The sequence below is a fragment of the Symphalangus syndactylus genome, chromosome 2 (assembly GCF_028878055.3).
Source record: "Symphalangus syndactylus isolate Jambi chromosome 2, NHGRI_mSymSyn1-v2.1_pri, whole genome shotgun sequence".
In the NCBI taxonomy this organism is placed as follows: domain Eukaryota; kingdom Metazoa; phylum Chordata; class Mammalia; order Primates; family Hylobatidae; genus Symphalangus; species Symphalangus syndactylus.
The window spans coordinates 12744981-12759776 of NC_072424.2; the positions used below are offsets into that span (position 1 = coordinate 12744981).

At 44.2% G+C, this 14796-nt stretch overlaps 1 long non-coding RNA gene across 1 annotated transcript in view; it reads left to right on the forward strand.

The window, feature by feature from the left end:
• The window catches only part of LOC129464622 (uncharacterized), a 52053-nt gene extending 42610 nt beyond the window's left edge, over positions 1-9443 (forward strand). The window contains exons 5-6 of the long non-coding RNA XR_010115469.1: positions 1785-2108; positions 9295-9443. This is a non-coding gene — a long non-coding RNA (uncharacterized lncRNA). The remainder of the gene's footprint in view (positions 1-1784; positions 2109-9294) is intronic.
• The last annotated feature ends 5353 nt before the right edge of the window (positions 9444-14796 follow it).

Sequence of the window (14796 nt, forward strand, 5' to 3'; positions counted from 1 at the left end):
CTTGAACTCCTTCCTGGGCTTAAGTGATCCTCCTGCCTCAGCCTCCTGAATAGGTAGGACTACAACTGTGAGTCACTTTACTCAACCGGAAATGGTGAATGATAAAAAATGTTTATAGATCATTGCTTCTAAAAAGACTATATTAGACACACTGTGGTACCCCAAACCAAATGCTAGCTACTTTTTAACTCACAAATGATTAGCTAGTGATCTATATTTTGCTTTACAGTTTAACTTGACAAGAGTAGAAAAATGTCAAGGTATAAGACAATGCAAAATGTAGGGACAAAGAAGAAAAGCTTCCCCTTTCACCCTCTGAAGATTTGCTGAAAATGAACTGAAAAAGGCAGAGCAACAGGAGAAAAGGCATGCGTTTATTTTAATATGCATACCATGGGGAATTGCAGAAGAGTAATGGCCAATAACCCAGCAGGGTCCAGATGCCTGTTTACCCTCTCTTCATAGGGAAGGCAGGGATGAGGTGTGTAGGAGTAAATGACAAAAGTTCCTCTGAGCTCTGGGGGAGGTGTTGGGAAGGTGAGGAGTGAAACGTTACCTTGCACAAAGGTTGTCAGACCTGCCCTCGAGAATAGATGAGTAGTCTATCTGGGTATAGTGACAACTCCGTCTCTTTTCTTTCCTGGTCATTTGATGAGATTCCTAAAGATGGGGGGGTCTTAAGACAATTGCCCTTTTTTTTTTTTTTTTGAAAAGAAGCTCTGTTAGATAAGAAAATTCCAGAGAGTCAGTCCAGTCCCTCCAGGTGCTTTTAGAAAGAGGATCAGAGAAACAAGGAGGTAAGGAAAGTCAGAAAGAGAGCTTGGGTCTAAGATTTATTTCTAAAACCTTTCAATTTTCAAAGTACTTCTCATGCCAAAGCACTATATTTTGGGGAATCATTTTCTGCACCCCAACAAAATCTTAATATGCAATTTTTCAGTGTAATAGCAAGACACCCTTGGTTATAGCTATCTGACATTTAATCATTAACTGAATTATTTAATTGCTGCTCTGTAGATTCATAACAGGCAGTGTATTTGAAGTTATTGAAACTATTTCGACTGCATTTGAAGGAATTTATTATTTTCTAGACACCTGATGAACTCAAATTCTTTTGCAAACTCTTAGCATTGACTTTTGAGATATAATGCAAGTGACTGCAAGGGTAGACTGTCTCTGCTAGGTATCACTTTTGCAACAGAATTGTTCTTAGAGTCTTCGTGAGTTTTCCTCTGAAGCTGATTAATACCCTAAATGAATCCTAGGAAGAATTTCAAAGTCACTAATGTCTGCTCTTCAGGCATGTCGGTGGCTGGAGCCCAGGCAGTTATTCATGCTGCATGTGCACCTTAAGCTAAGGATAAGGAAAGAATTCTCAAATGAACCTTCCAATCAATCTGATAGAGACTGCTTGTGAGTTCTCTGCCTTTCCAGTTAAGGGCCTGACCTTTGCAGACCCTGGTGAATCATTTAGCTATTAAACATTTACAAGGAGGCTTCCAGTGGAGAGAACAAAAGGACAGCATTGTTTAGTGCAAAAGCATCAAGTGTCAAAGCCACTGACTGGATCTTTTTACTAAACATTTCTATAACATTTATCTTCCCCCAGGCATTGAAGAGAAACATATTTTACTTTCTCAGTGTAATGCAGTCACAAGGGACCCAGTAATAGAATCCATTGCTTGTGAATGTTGGGCAGAATGGTAACTACTGGATGAACCAAGGGTGTCATCCACATATGACAATTTTTTACATATTTATTTACATGTCTTTTTTCTCTCTAGGAAGTGGAGCCAGAATCCACGGATGTCATTATCCATCTGCACACTTTGTTTACTACCCAGAAGGCAAGAATATTGCATTTTAAAAGTGCCTGGACTTTTGTTCTTTCTTATCACAAATGACTTGGGAAGCTCCCACCACTCATGAAAGTCCAATTCAAAGCCTTGCTTTCTGGAGAGCTTTGAGATTCTGGTACAAAAGCCATTTTATAAGCACAAAGTGGAAAAGCATCATTCATATTCATTTGCTGCTGTGGCATTTCTCCCTGGAATCTTCCTCTTGTCTGTCAACATTGGGCAAAAGGACTGGCCTCGTCTACATTACAGGTATCCTTGTGATGGTCTGGAGGTAGGAAAAGGACACCCAGCACAAGAGTGAGAAGGGAAACTCAAGCTCTCCTGTTGGAGAGTCTCAGGCTTCTTTATCCATAAAGCTGATTGGACATAATTGGTGTGGATTTATGATTTGTTTTGGAAAAACCTGAGGATGAAATCGGTACCGTGCTTTGTGCATCTTGGCTGCAGTGAGTGTTTTTTATGTGATTGCAGGGACCTGTGGGAGAGGCGGCCATCTGGAGGGCTCTCTGAGGGGTCATTTAGGATGCAGCTGTTCTGGGCAGAGGATGGTCTGCACTGGCCTCCACTGCGCAGGAAGGCTTGCAGAGTGGAGAAATGTCCACTAACATGGCTCTGTGAGGTGTGGGCAGCCCTTTTCTTGGTGTGGGGCTCTGTTTGGTGTGATGTAAGAGGTATCACAGGGCTTTCCTGTCCCGGAAGATCTTAGTGGATGACACTTATGGGGGTTGCTAGCTGGATTAGGTGAGGCAGAGCACACAGCTCTACCTAAGGGGTCCCATTCTCATCTGGGAATATCCTAGGACATAGGGCACTACCCAAGAGGGAGAGCCTGGGGTGGCATTATACGGGTGAAAGATCTGAGTGCCAGGTCCATATAAATGACTGGGGTTGAGGGGATCGAGGTGCTTAGAGAACAGGAGAGCTGCCACAGGAAGGGATGGTACCCACAGGGAGGAAGACCCATGTCTCAGACTCCTTCCTTTATACCTCTTCCTGGGACCTCCTCGGAGTCTGCAGACCAGCTGGTGCTTCTCCGTCTCCTGTCGTCTTCAAATCTTTTCATCACAAAAAGTTTTCAATGTAAACCTAAGTAGAGAGAACAGTAAAAGGAACCCCCATGACCTATCACCATCACCCACCATCAACAGCGATCAACACATGGGCAGTCTAAGTCCGTCTTCCCTACTTTCATCCCCGCTCCAGATTATTATCAAAAGTAGCTCATCCCTAGTTATGTTTCATTTAATCCTCTCTGTTGCATTTTTTTCTGGCCACGTTCTTCTGTCTGTCAATCATTGTCTTAAGTCAGACTGCTGGGTTGGCTAGGAAAAGACATTTCTCAAGAAAGAGTTCTAAGTAATTTTGAGAGAAATGGTCAGATTGACCAAACAAGGTATGCTTAATTTAGTTCAATTCAACAGTTAATTATTGAGTCCTCGGCTCAGTGCTGCATTCAACATATCAGTAAAACATGGTTTCTGGCCTATAGGGTTCAGTGCTCTAGTTCTGGGTGTGGGACGCGGACCAGGGCAAGTATTCACTCAGGAAAGGCAGAATGTGGCCACTGGAAAAGGAAAGGTACAAGGTGTGGCGGAGGTTACAAGGTATGACAAACACTGGGCTGGGAATGGTGACAGTGGAAGAGGATCAGGAAGGGTCGTGAAGCCTGAGGCATTGGAGAGGGACTTGGAAACCTGGGCAGACAGTGGGACGGTGACTGCAAAACACTTAAGTGTGCAGGTGGGAATGGCAGTGGGGGACAGGCAAGCCTAGCAGCGAGAACACATGGTGCAAGGGGCCCCATGGGGGATCTGGGGTGGGGGAGGTAGGCAATTGGGCTCTCAAAGAAACCCTTGGGCTTTTTCTAGCTTAGTAACTAAACAATTATTATTTCTAAGGAAAAAGAAAACTGGGTTTCTAGAAGTATGGCTATTAAAAAAAACTCCAGACCCCAATTAGGAAACTGAAAGGAAATCAAAGTGGGCCTAATGGAAATTAGGTAGTAGGGGTAATAAAAGAAAATGCAGGTAGCTGTCTAAAATCCAGTGGACTCCAGGTCCACCAGCCAGGCACCACGTTGTTCAAACCTATAAATGAAGTATGTCCATGACTCTCACTACATAAAATGGAAGTTAAGCCATATTCCTTTTCCACTGTGCTCTGAAAATATACTGTTTCTGCCTCTAGCAAAGCAAATATATAGACAGAAAATTCCTAGCACTGCTTTCACACGAGGGGTAACAAAGGTGACAGACTCGGGCAAAATGTTCATATTCTATACATGAAATGGAATGGTAGCTTGATTTTTCAAAAGGATAAGATTCTCATTACAAATTTAAGCATATTTATTAAGGAAAACTCAAATTAGTAAAATGTGAAAAGGCAAGGAAATTCATGGTCCCACTACCCAAATAATATTTTTTTTTCAGAATTTTGGTGTCATATAATTATCTTGGAACATGCTTTTTTTACTGAATGGCTTCAATATTTCATCCCTGCTCTCTTCCAGCCCCCCTATTGATTATGATTATCAGTGAGTTTGGGGAAGCGTATTGACTTTTTTTTTTTTTGAGACAGAGTCTTGCTCTGTTGCCCAGGCTGGAGTGCAGTGGCACAATCTCGGCTCACTGCAAGCTCCACCTCCCAGGTTCACACCATTCTCCTGCCTCAGCCTCCCAAGTAGCTGGGATTACAGGCGCCTGCCACTATGCTGGCTAATTTTTTTGCATTTTTAGTAGAGATGGGATTTCACCGTGTTAGCCAGGATGGTCTCGATCTCCTGACCTCGTGATCTGCCCGCCTCGGCCTCCCAAAGTGCTGGGATTACAGGCGTGAGCCACGGCGCCCGGCCGGGGAATCGTATTGACTTTTTTAAGAGTCAATTCTCTTTTGAACTCAGATTTCAGAAGGGACACAGGGAATCATCTCGATATAAGTGTTGATATAAAGTTTATTCTCAGATACTTGTGAAGCCAAAAACTCTGTGCTAACATTTGCAGGGCTTTTGGAAAACTGCACATGGAGGTCTCAATAGCATATGTCCAAATAGTTGAAGTTTTTGTAGATTAAGCTAACTCATTATTAAAGAAAATCTGTTCTAGCCTCCTTTCTTGATAAATACACCTTCATAACAGCTGCCCCTTGGAAGCTATTAAATATGTTATATGCTCTTGCCTTTATAACAGCTGTCCCTTGGCCACCCCTCTGGGTTGGGGTGTGTATGCCAAGTCCTCTTGGGGACAGGCCCTAAAAGCAGGCTTGGAGCCATTTGGGCCAGTTCCCTGGAGCTCCAGGTGCACCTGTCTTCTCACCCTATGTGGGAAGTGGTGGTCAGAGGAGGGCCAGAGTGGAGCTGCAGCCTCATGGAGCCCAGGGCAGGCACCTCTCTGGCTCTGGTCTGAGTGAATCATTCCATATTTCCTATGTGCAGGTCATGTGCTGGGTGCTGGGAACACAAAGGTGAGTAAAAACCGTCTAGTGGGGGCACACAGACTTTCAAGTAAGTGTCCCCTAAAATGTAAATTTGCAACTCTGAGTTGACTCAGTCAGGAAAGTTAGGAGGAGGTAACTTTGCAAAGAAGAAAAGGGAAGAGAATTTCAGGCAGAGAGAAAACTGGGGACAAAGTCCTGGCAGCAGTGGAGAGCACAGCCAGAGTGAGGTGTGAAAAGCTAAGAGGACATGGGGCTCAGGTGTGAGTTGGGCTGGACAGGCAGTGGGCACCAGATCAGGAAGGGCCTCTGTGGCCTTACTTTTTTTTTTTTTTTTTTTTTTTTTTTTTGAGACAGATCTCTCTCTGTCACCCAGGCTGGAGTGCAGTGGCACGATCTCGGCTCACTGCAAGCTCCGCCTCCTGGGTTCACGCCATTCTCCTGCCTCAGCCTCCCGAGGAGCTGGGACTACAGGCACCCGCCACCACGCCCGGCTAATTTTTTTGTATTTTTAGTAGAGACGGGGTTTCACTGTGTTAGCCAGGATGGTCTCGATCTCCTGACCTCGTGGTCTGCCCACCTCGGCCTCCCAAAGTGCTGGGATTACTGGCGTGAGCCACCGCGCCCGGCCCCTCTGTGGCCTTACTAAGAAACTAGGTCTATGCACAGTAAAAGGCTTTTAGCCAGGGGTCACATGATCGGGGCAATGAGGCTAGACCAGACTACTAAATCAGTCCAGGCTAAACCTGTTCTTTTTCCCTTTTGTTTGTTTGTTTGTTTTTTGTTTTTTTTTTTAGAAAAGCAAAATATTAGACACTCAAAGCAATGTGAAATATGTAAATATTAAGTAGACATTTGATAATATTAAAGAATTAATGTTTTCTGATAACAGTATTGTGTTTTTTTTTTAACTTTTAGGTTTGAGGGTACATGTAAAGATTTGTTACACAGGTTAATGCATGTCACTGGGTTTGTTGTACAGATTATTTTATCATCCAGGTATTAAGCCCAGTACCCAATAGTTACCTTTTCTGCTGTTTCCTTCATTGTATTCATAAGTTCTTATCATTTAGCTCCTACTTTTTTTTTTTTTTTTTTTTGAGAGGGAGTCTCGCTCTGTTGCCCAGGCTGGAGGGCAGTGTTGCCATCTCGGCTCACTGCAAGCTCCGCCTCCCAAGTTCACACCATTCTCCTGCCTCAGCCTCCCGAGTAGCTGGGACTACAGGCGCCCGCCACCATGCCCAGCTAATTTGTTTGTATTTTTGGTAGAGACGGGGTTTCACCTTGTTAGCCAGGATGGTCTCGATCTCCTGACCTCATGATCCGCCCGCCTCGGCCTCCCAAAGTGCTGAGATTACAGGCGTGAGCCACCGCACCTGGCCCATTTAGCTCCCACTTACAAGTGAGAACATGCAATATTTGGTTTTCTGTTCCTCCATTAATTTGCTAAGAATAATAATTTGCCTTTAGCTCCATCTGTGTTCCCACAAAAGCCATGAGCTAATTCCATTTTTATGGCTGCATAGTATTCCGTGGTGAATATGTACCAGATTTTTAAATCTGATCTGTCATTGGTGGGCATTTAGGTTGATTCCGTTAGACCTGATAATTCTTTGGAATAGTAGGGGAGAGGAGGAGATGGAGTGAGGCAGACAGGCTTCAGGGGGATGTAGAAAGTCAGATGGCCAGGGCTTTGGGTATGGATTGGGTTAGGAATGAGGAGGAAAGTAGGTACCAGGCATATCTAGTTGGATGAACCATGTATTAGTCCGTTTTCACACAGCTATAAATAACTATCTGAGACTGGGTCATTTATAAAGAAAAGAGTTTTAATTGACTCACGGTTCTGTATGGTGAGGGAGGCCTCAGGAAACTTACAGTCATGGCAGAAGGCAAAGGGGAAGCAAGGCATGTCTTACATGGCAGCAGGAGAGAGGGGATGGGGGCTGCCACACTTTAAAAACCATCAGATCTCATGAGAACTCACTATCACGAGAATAGCATGAGGGAAACTGCCCCCATGATCCAATCACCTTCTGCCAGGTCCCTCCCTTGATAGGTAGGGATTACAATTCTAGATGAGATTTGGGTGGGGACACAGAGCCAAATCATATCAAATGGGATGGATGAGCTGGGGACACTGAGAGGATGAGGACTGAAGTCTGGGGAGGTCATGAGCTGGCTTTGGGACATGTGCATTTTGAGATGCCTTTGGGACATCTGAGAGGGCAGCAAGTAGAAACGAGCATGTACTGCCAAGCTATGAAAAGAGGTTGGGGCCGGGCATGGCGACTCACACCTGTAATCCCAGCACTTTGGGAGGTCGAGGTGGGCGGATCACTTGAGATCAGGAGTTCGAGACCAGCCTGGCCAACATGGTGAAACCCCATCTCTACTAAAATACGAAAATTAGCTGGGTATGGTGGCGGGTGCCTGTAATCCCAGCTACTCGGGAGGCTGAGGCAGAAGAATCGCTTGAACCCAGGATGTAGAGGTTGCAGTGAGCTGAGATTGACGCAACTGCACTCTAGCCTGGGCGACAGAGTGAGACTCACTCTCAAAAAAAAAAAAAAAAAAAAAAAGGGAGAGAGGGAGAGATTGGGGCTGCAGTTAAAATATGTAGGAGCCATCCCCATGGAATTGGTGAGATAAGCCATGGAGGTGATACCTGGAGAACGGTACCTGCCTGCTTACTTGGTAGAAATGAAACAATCCAAGCTTTCCAATGTAGATGAGAACTTTAGAAATGAAATCACACAAGCAGTGAACTAAAATGAGAAAGGCAAACCCTCTAGCAACCTTGCATCTGACATTTGTCACTGAAAACAGGCTTGTCATACACAAATCACTTGCAACCACAAGGAGGACTGTGGATCAGTTGGTCACTCTGCCCACGTCTTTGTGTGCCTGTGACTTTAAATAAGGTTCTTGTTACTTGCACAGCATTTTGTGGTGTGTATTTGTAAATATATCTTGCCAGCATATTTTATGCTTCAGTTAATTTAGTTGACATCTAATTTAGTTGACATATAAAAATAAAATCAATTTTCAGACAAAATACCCATAAAATAAGTGAAATGCTATATTAGGTTTCAAGAAATTAAAATGTAATATATTTAGGCTTCTATTCTAAAGCAATTTCATCTAGAGTAGCAGATACTGTAGATGTAATTTTTTTCTATGAATTCTTGTCAATTATATAATAATAAATGTTGCTATTATATATTGAGAAATTTATTGCTTGGAGTTGTTTGTCATAAAAAAATGAAAATTTTTGTTAGGGTTTCCTTTAAAATGCCAAAGAGCCTAAATATGAATACTTTGTATATTGATGTTCAGGCTGTAATTAAGCCATGACAAAGATTATGACTTTGGAAGTAAACACTATCAAATTTTCATTGGGTGAGTTCTTTTTAAATTAATGTTGAGTTATGTTCTGTTTATTATCCTGTTTGCCATACGTTTCCTGTCATTTTCCAGTTGTCTGCTTGAATTCTGTTTTTCAATAGTGATTTAGCAACTGATAATGTATATTGATTTCAGTTTTGCTTCTAATTTACATTTGTATCTGTTTGGTTGATGTATTTGGCTTAATCATTTTATTTTCATAAGCAGTTGTACAATTTGTTAATTTAGCTAGATGATTAAATTTGGCTTCTGAAGAGAGTTTGTTTTAGAAAATAGTCCCTGAAGTAAATTAGTGTTTGGCATTTCCAACATGTCAAAGGAGCTGGTCTCTTAAAGATAACTAGAAATGTAACTCTGAATTCTTAAAAGTGGTTTTGTAATTTTAAACCTCTGATTATATGGAGCTGTATATTCCAGTAGGTGGTGCAAAGCGACTCCATTTCAAATGGAAATGTAATTTAAACTTGTGATGTAACTGTTTTCACTGTAAAAATAATATTTCAACATGTTTCGCAACTGCAAAATTATTTTCCTCTCTTTCTAAAGGAAGCTTGATTTACCCTCTCAATGCTCATTTTTCTTATGGTTTATTCCTCAGGTATCATTCTGATCATTGTTGTTACAGGAGAGATGAGAGGAAATTAGAGGGGCTAGAAGAACCAGGAGACCTGTTAAAAATCATGAATACAAAGAAAAGTCTTTTTGCTTCTGTGCTTCAATTCCATAATAAAATGAGTATAATGTCAATATCAGTGTTCTAATAGTTTTTATATCCACATGATGAATTGAATGCCATGTTTTGTCTGTTGTAAAAATTGAGGTTATTTCACTTTTAGGAGTCTGATATCCTCATACAGGCTCATAAAATATGTATACAAGGATATTCACTGCAGCGTATTTTTAAAATTAATTTTTTTTCTTTCATCCCAGTCATATATGTGCACAAGAGGCAGCAAAGTAGGATGATTAAGAGCAGGGCCTCTGGGCAGCCTGCCTGAGATGGAAGCCTTACCAACGTGAGTATCTCCGTTTCCTTTTCTGCAAAATGCAGATCCTCACGGGTACCGCTACCGCATCATGGCATTGATAGGAGGATTAAATGAGCATATATGTAAGTGTGCAAAGCATGCCTGGCACGTCGTAAGCACCGTATCAGTGTTAACTGTACCTCTAAAGTACAATAGCACTGAAAGGATTGCAGTGAAAGGCAGCATTCTCTTGCAGTATTCCTCCAGCCCCCGAGTATCACTTACTGGTGGTAAGCACTCACAACCCCTCTCCACGGCTGATCCTGACAGTCACCGTAACTTTAAATAGTATTCTTACACAGCTATGTTTTAAACCACCTTGACTATTTTAAGTGTTCAATTCACTAACATTAAGTACATCTACGATGTCATGCAATCATCACCACTATCCATCTCCAGAATGCCTTCATCTTCATAAACAGAAACTCTGTCCCCATTAACCAATAACTCCCCATTCCCCTTTGTCCCCAGGGCCTGGTAACCACTACTCTACCTTTTGTCGCTATAAATTTGCCTGTTTTAGGTGTCTCATGTAAGTGGAATCATACGATATTTGTCCTTTTGAGACTGGCTTACTTCACTTAGCCTAGTGTCCTTGAGTTTCATCCACATGGTACAGAATTTCATTCCTTTTTAAGGTTGAATAATATTCTATTGTTTTTATATGTAACATTTTGTTTCTCTTCATCTGTCGATGGACATTTAGTTTTCTTCTGCCTGTGGCTACTGTGAATGATGCTGCTATGAACATAGGTGTATAAACATCTATTCAGGTCCTTCTGTTCAGTTCTGGGCAGCTATTTTTTGATGTGTCTGTTCTTACATTATCTTTTTACTTCTGGGCACGGTAAATTAGATAGACAAGGACTTAACCATAATCAACTCCCCACCTTTCTACATACACTCCCAGTCCCCACTCCCACATAGCTTTGGTTAAAAAATCAGTGTTTTCTCTATTGAATGAAAGTTCTCTTACCTTCCCTGGGACGGAAGGGACGAGGAAGGAGATGGTGTTCCTGGAACCCAGGGAGAACGGGAGCCTGGGAAGAAGCAGAGGGAAGTGGAGATGACGAGCAAGACTGCACTGGATGCCAGAGCCAGAAGGAAGCAGGGAAGAAAGATCCTGGCCTTCCTCTCCTTTCTCTGCTCCATCTCTTATAGCGCAAACCAGCTTGAAAGCCAGAGGGCAAAGGAGCCCAGGCCATGCGTCCGCAGGGCCCAGGAAGATGAGAATGGGCCAAGGAAGGAGGCCAAATGGAGCCCACCTGCACCCTTTTCTTCCTGAACTGCCCTCTCCATCGCCAGCTCCCTACCAGTACCCACGGCCCCTGCTGCCAGCAGGAGGACACCTTCCCTGAGAGCAGCCTCACTGTGCACATGGACCTGGCAGGGAGGCTCACACACACCCACACTCAGAACGAGCACAGAAGCTTCTCCCAAGGCCAAATAGAAATGGCTTTTGGATTACCCGCCATTTGGGCCGATTATCTGCACCACTGCTTCTGTCCATTACTGAGGAGAGCCAGGAGGTATCTGGACTGTCCTTGGTGTTCTGGGATGACCTTGTGGAGAGGTGATCACAGTCTGTGTGCGGAAAAAGAAGACATCTGCCTGCCATTCTTTTCCTCACACTGGTTCAGTGATGTTTGATCTCTGGCCTGTGGCTGGAACCCATATTAAAGAGCCTGTCATTGCTTGTGATTTTTCTTGGAAGAACAGAATTCAGATTGGAGCAAGGCTTTCCATCAGAGCTGTAGAGAATCCATCTTTGCCTTTGAGCCTTCCCGGCTTCAATTTAGTACTTGAGACCCCTTCTCCATAGCACCCCTCTTCACCCTCATTCCCAGCTACGTGCACCCTGGCTGTGCTCCCCTACTCCCAAGCCGGTAGAAGGACAGCTACCAACACAGCTGTAGGTGTCTGAGCAGAAAAGAAAATGAGAGCGAGAGGCAGCCTCCAAGGTCAGGACCTGCGAGAGTCGGTGGATACGCCAGTAATGGGAACTCGGGGCCTTCCTGGTGGGCTCCTTGGATTTGCACAGAGAACGTGTGCCTCTGCCATAGCCTCCTCTCATGTCTCAAAGCCCTGACTCCAGGACTCACTTCCAGAGCCTCCGAGCTGTACCGCACCCCCAGCTCTAATCCTACCCATTTCTGATGTCCTAGGCCCTTTTCTCCTTCTTTCTTCAACCACCACTGCATTCCCACGTAGGCACTATCATTTATAGATGAGAAGCTGATGCATGCAAAGGTTAAATAACTTGCCCAGTATGGCACGTCTAATAAGCGGCAGTGCTAGGGTGCAAAACCAGGCTGGCTACCTCCAAAGCTTGTGCTCTTACCTGAGGGTAACTCTGCCTCCAGGGCCATTCCTCGATGGGTTCCCAGGGCTTCGGCTGCTTGCTTGCTTTTTTCTTTTCTTTTCTTTTCTTTTTTCTTTTCTTTTCCTTTTCTTTTCTTTTTTGTTCTCTTCTTTCTTTCTTTCCTTCCTTCCTTCCTTCTTTTCTTTCTTTCTTTTTCTTTCTCTTCTTTCTTTCACTTTTCTTTCTTTCTTTGTCTTTCTCTTTGTCTCTCTTTTCTTTCTTTTTTCCTTCCTCCCTTCCTTCCCTCCCTCCTTCCTTCCTTCCCTCCTTCTTTTTCTTTCCTTCTTTCTTTCCCTTCTTTCCCTTCTTTTCCTTCCTTCCCCTTCCTCCCTTCCTTTCTTCCTTCCCTCCCTCCTTCCCTCCTTCCTTCGTTCCTTCCTTCCTTCCTTTCTTCCTTCCTTCCCTCCTTCTTTTTCTTTCCTTCTTTCTTTCCCTTCCTTCCCTTCCTTCCCTTCTTTTCCTTCCTTCCCCTTCCTCCCTTCCTCCCTCCCTCCCTCCCTTCCTCTTTTCTTTTCTGAGTCTCCTGTTGCCTAGGCTGGAGTGCAGTGGCATGATCTCAGCTCACTGCAACTTCCACTTCCCAGGTTCAAATGATTCTTCTGCCTCAGCCTCCCGAGTAGCTGGGATTACAGACGTGCACCACTACACCTGGCTAATTTTTGTATTTTTAGTAGAGACAGGGTTTCGCCATGTTGGCCAGGCTGGTCTTGAGCTCCTGGCCTCATGTGATTCGCCCACCTCGGCCTCCCAAAGTGCTGAGATTACAAGCGTGAGCCACTGCGCCTGGCCTGCTGTTCACTTTCTAAGTGTTGGAAAATTTTCTTGCTGTCTAAAGAAATAGTGAGGCATTGGCATTCAGGTGAGTTTTGTTTTCAAGTATGACTTATATAATAATAACAAATTATTCTGAATGTGCTTTTTAAAAATTGTTTTACTGCACTGGAGACTGGGTTAAAACAGAGGTTAGCAATTTTTTCAGACTGAAGCGTCTAAGTGCACTGAAATCCAGAAAACGTGGTCAACAAAGTTGCCAGATGAGAATGCTGATTTTTAACAGAAAAATAAACAATTGCATATGAATGATACTGATATGGGGATGATTAAGGGAATATACTGAATATGGAACTTATCAATTTTATTCTATGAAATTGAATTGGTGGGGCCTTTGCCTTTTGCGTTTTCAAAGTTTTCATAACTTCCTTACCATGCCTATCAGACCTTAAAGGGAAGGACTGGGCCCTGTGGGTAACAGAGGAGCTGGTCTTGTCAACAAAAAGGAAACTACACTCAGGACAAGAAGGGGTCGCATGGTCCCTGAGGTGTGCATGTGGTCTGTCTATGCCAGGTGGAGGGAAAGCTGAAATTATAGGATGAGCGGTGGGGCTGTCGTGAAGGCCTCGGGATTTTCCAAAAGAAGTCCTTTCCCAGGAGAAACCATGGTGCTTTGCGGGTGACATGAAACCCAAAGTGGGTGGGCTGAGGCTGGAGGGTCCACAGGGACCAGGGAGTTGGAATTCCCCCTCTCCTCTCCCCGCCCACACTGGGGCTCAGCTTCCCACCTGCTCTCCTGGAGACAGCAGATACCAGGAGACCTGGTCTTGCAGAGGCTATGCGTGGTAGAGGATTGAGACACGCCCAGCATTGGTGGACAGCAGGGGATGGGTCAGAAACATGGGTCAGGGAGAGGCATGTGGTCCCGGGCTTTGGAGGCTTTAGCCTGGGCTCTGGTAGGAGTCTCTGATCCTGGGAGAGCAGAGCCTATTTTTCTTCTTTCCCTCTGCCCTCCAGTGGCCCCATCTCTCTCTTTCCCACTGGAAAGAAACTTGTCCAGTATGGCACATCTCCATAGCATCCTCTCACACTCAGCCTGGGAGGCCAAGTCTTCTTTCTTTCCTAGCTTCTCCCTCACTCTTCATTCCCTCTTAACAGCAAGAAGGAAACTTCATTGGTTCATGTGCAGAAAGGTTCAGAGGTACTGCCGGGTTCAGGTGCAGGTTCAGCTCAAGTTGCCAGGACCCAAGACCCCTCAGCTCCTCCCACAGCCTTCTCCAAGAGTTGGCCTCATTCTCGAGGCATGGGCGTGGGAAGGTGGCAGCAGAAATGCCAGCCCATGTGCTTTTAGATTCAAATCTGTCAGGAAAGATTGAGATTCTCTGCCCAAATAAGAGTCTAGAACAGAGTTTAATTCGCTCTGATTTGGGTCATGTACCCACGGCAGAAGCAAACATTACTGCCAGGGAAATGGGCTGCTCTGATTGGCTGGTATTGGAGCAAGGGCAGAATCAACTCCACCTAAGCCATATGGAATGACAGTGAGGGGAGATGGAGAGACAGTTATTGTTGGAAAAACAGGGATGCTAGATGCTGGAGCAAGCCCCAAATGGCGTCCATGCACCCAGTTCCTCCTGCCTCCAAGTCTCCCATGACTGCCCTGTAAATTCAGATCTGGCCCCTGTGACCCAACCCTGGTCTGGATCACTTGGCCAGTGCCCTTGGGACCTGCCTTAACCCCTTAGGTAAGAATCTGCCAGGCTATCTATTTACTGTAAAAATTAACACTGGATACTAAAGAAATCGTGACAAAAACTTTCAATAATGGAGAAGATTTATATGTAACACACACACACACACACACACACACACACACACACACACAATTTATTTCTTTTGAGTCTGATTCCTGAGGGTGGAAGCTTTGAAAATTTCACGA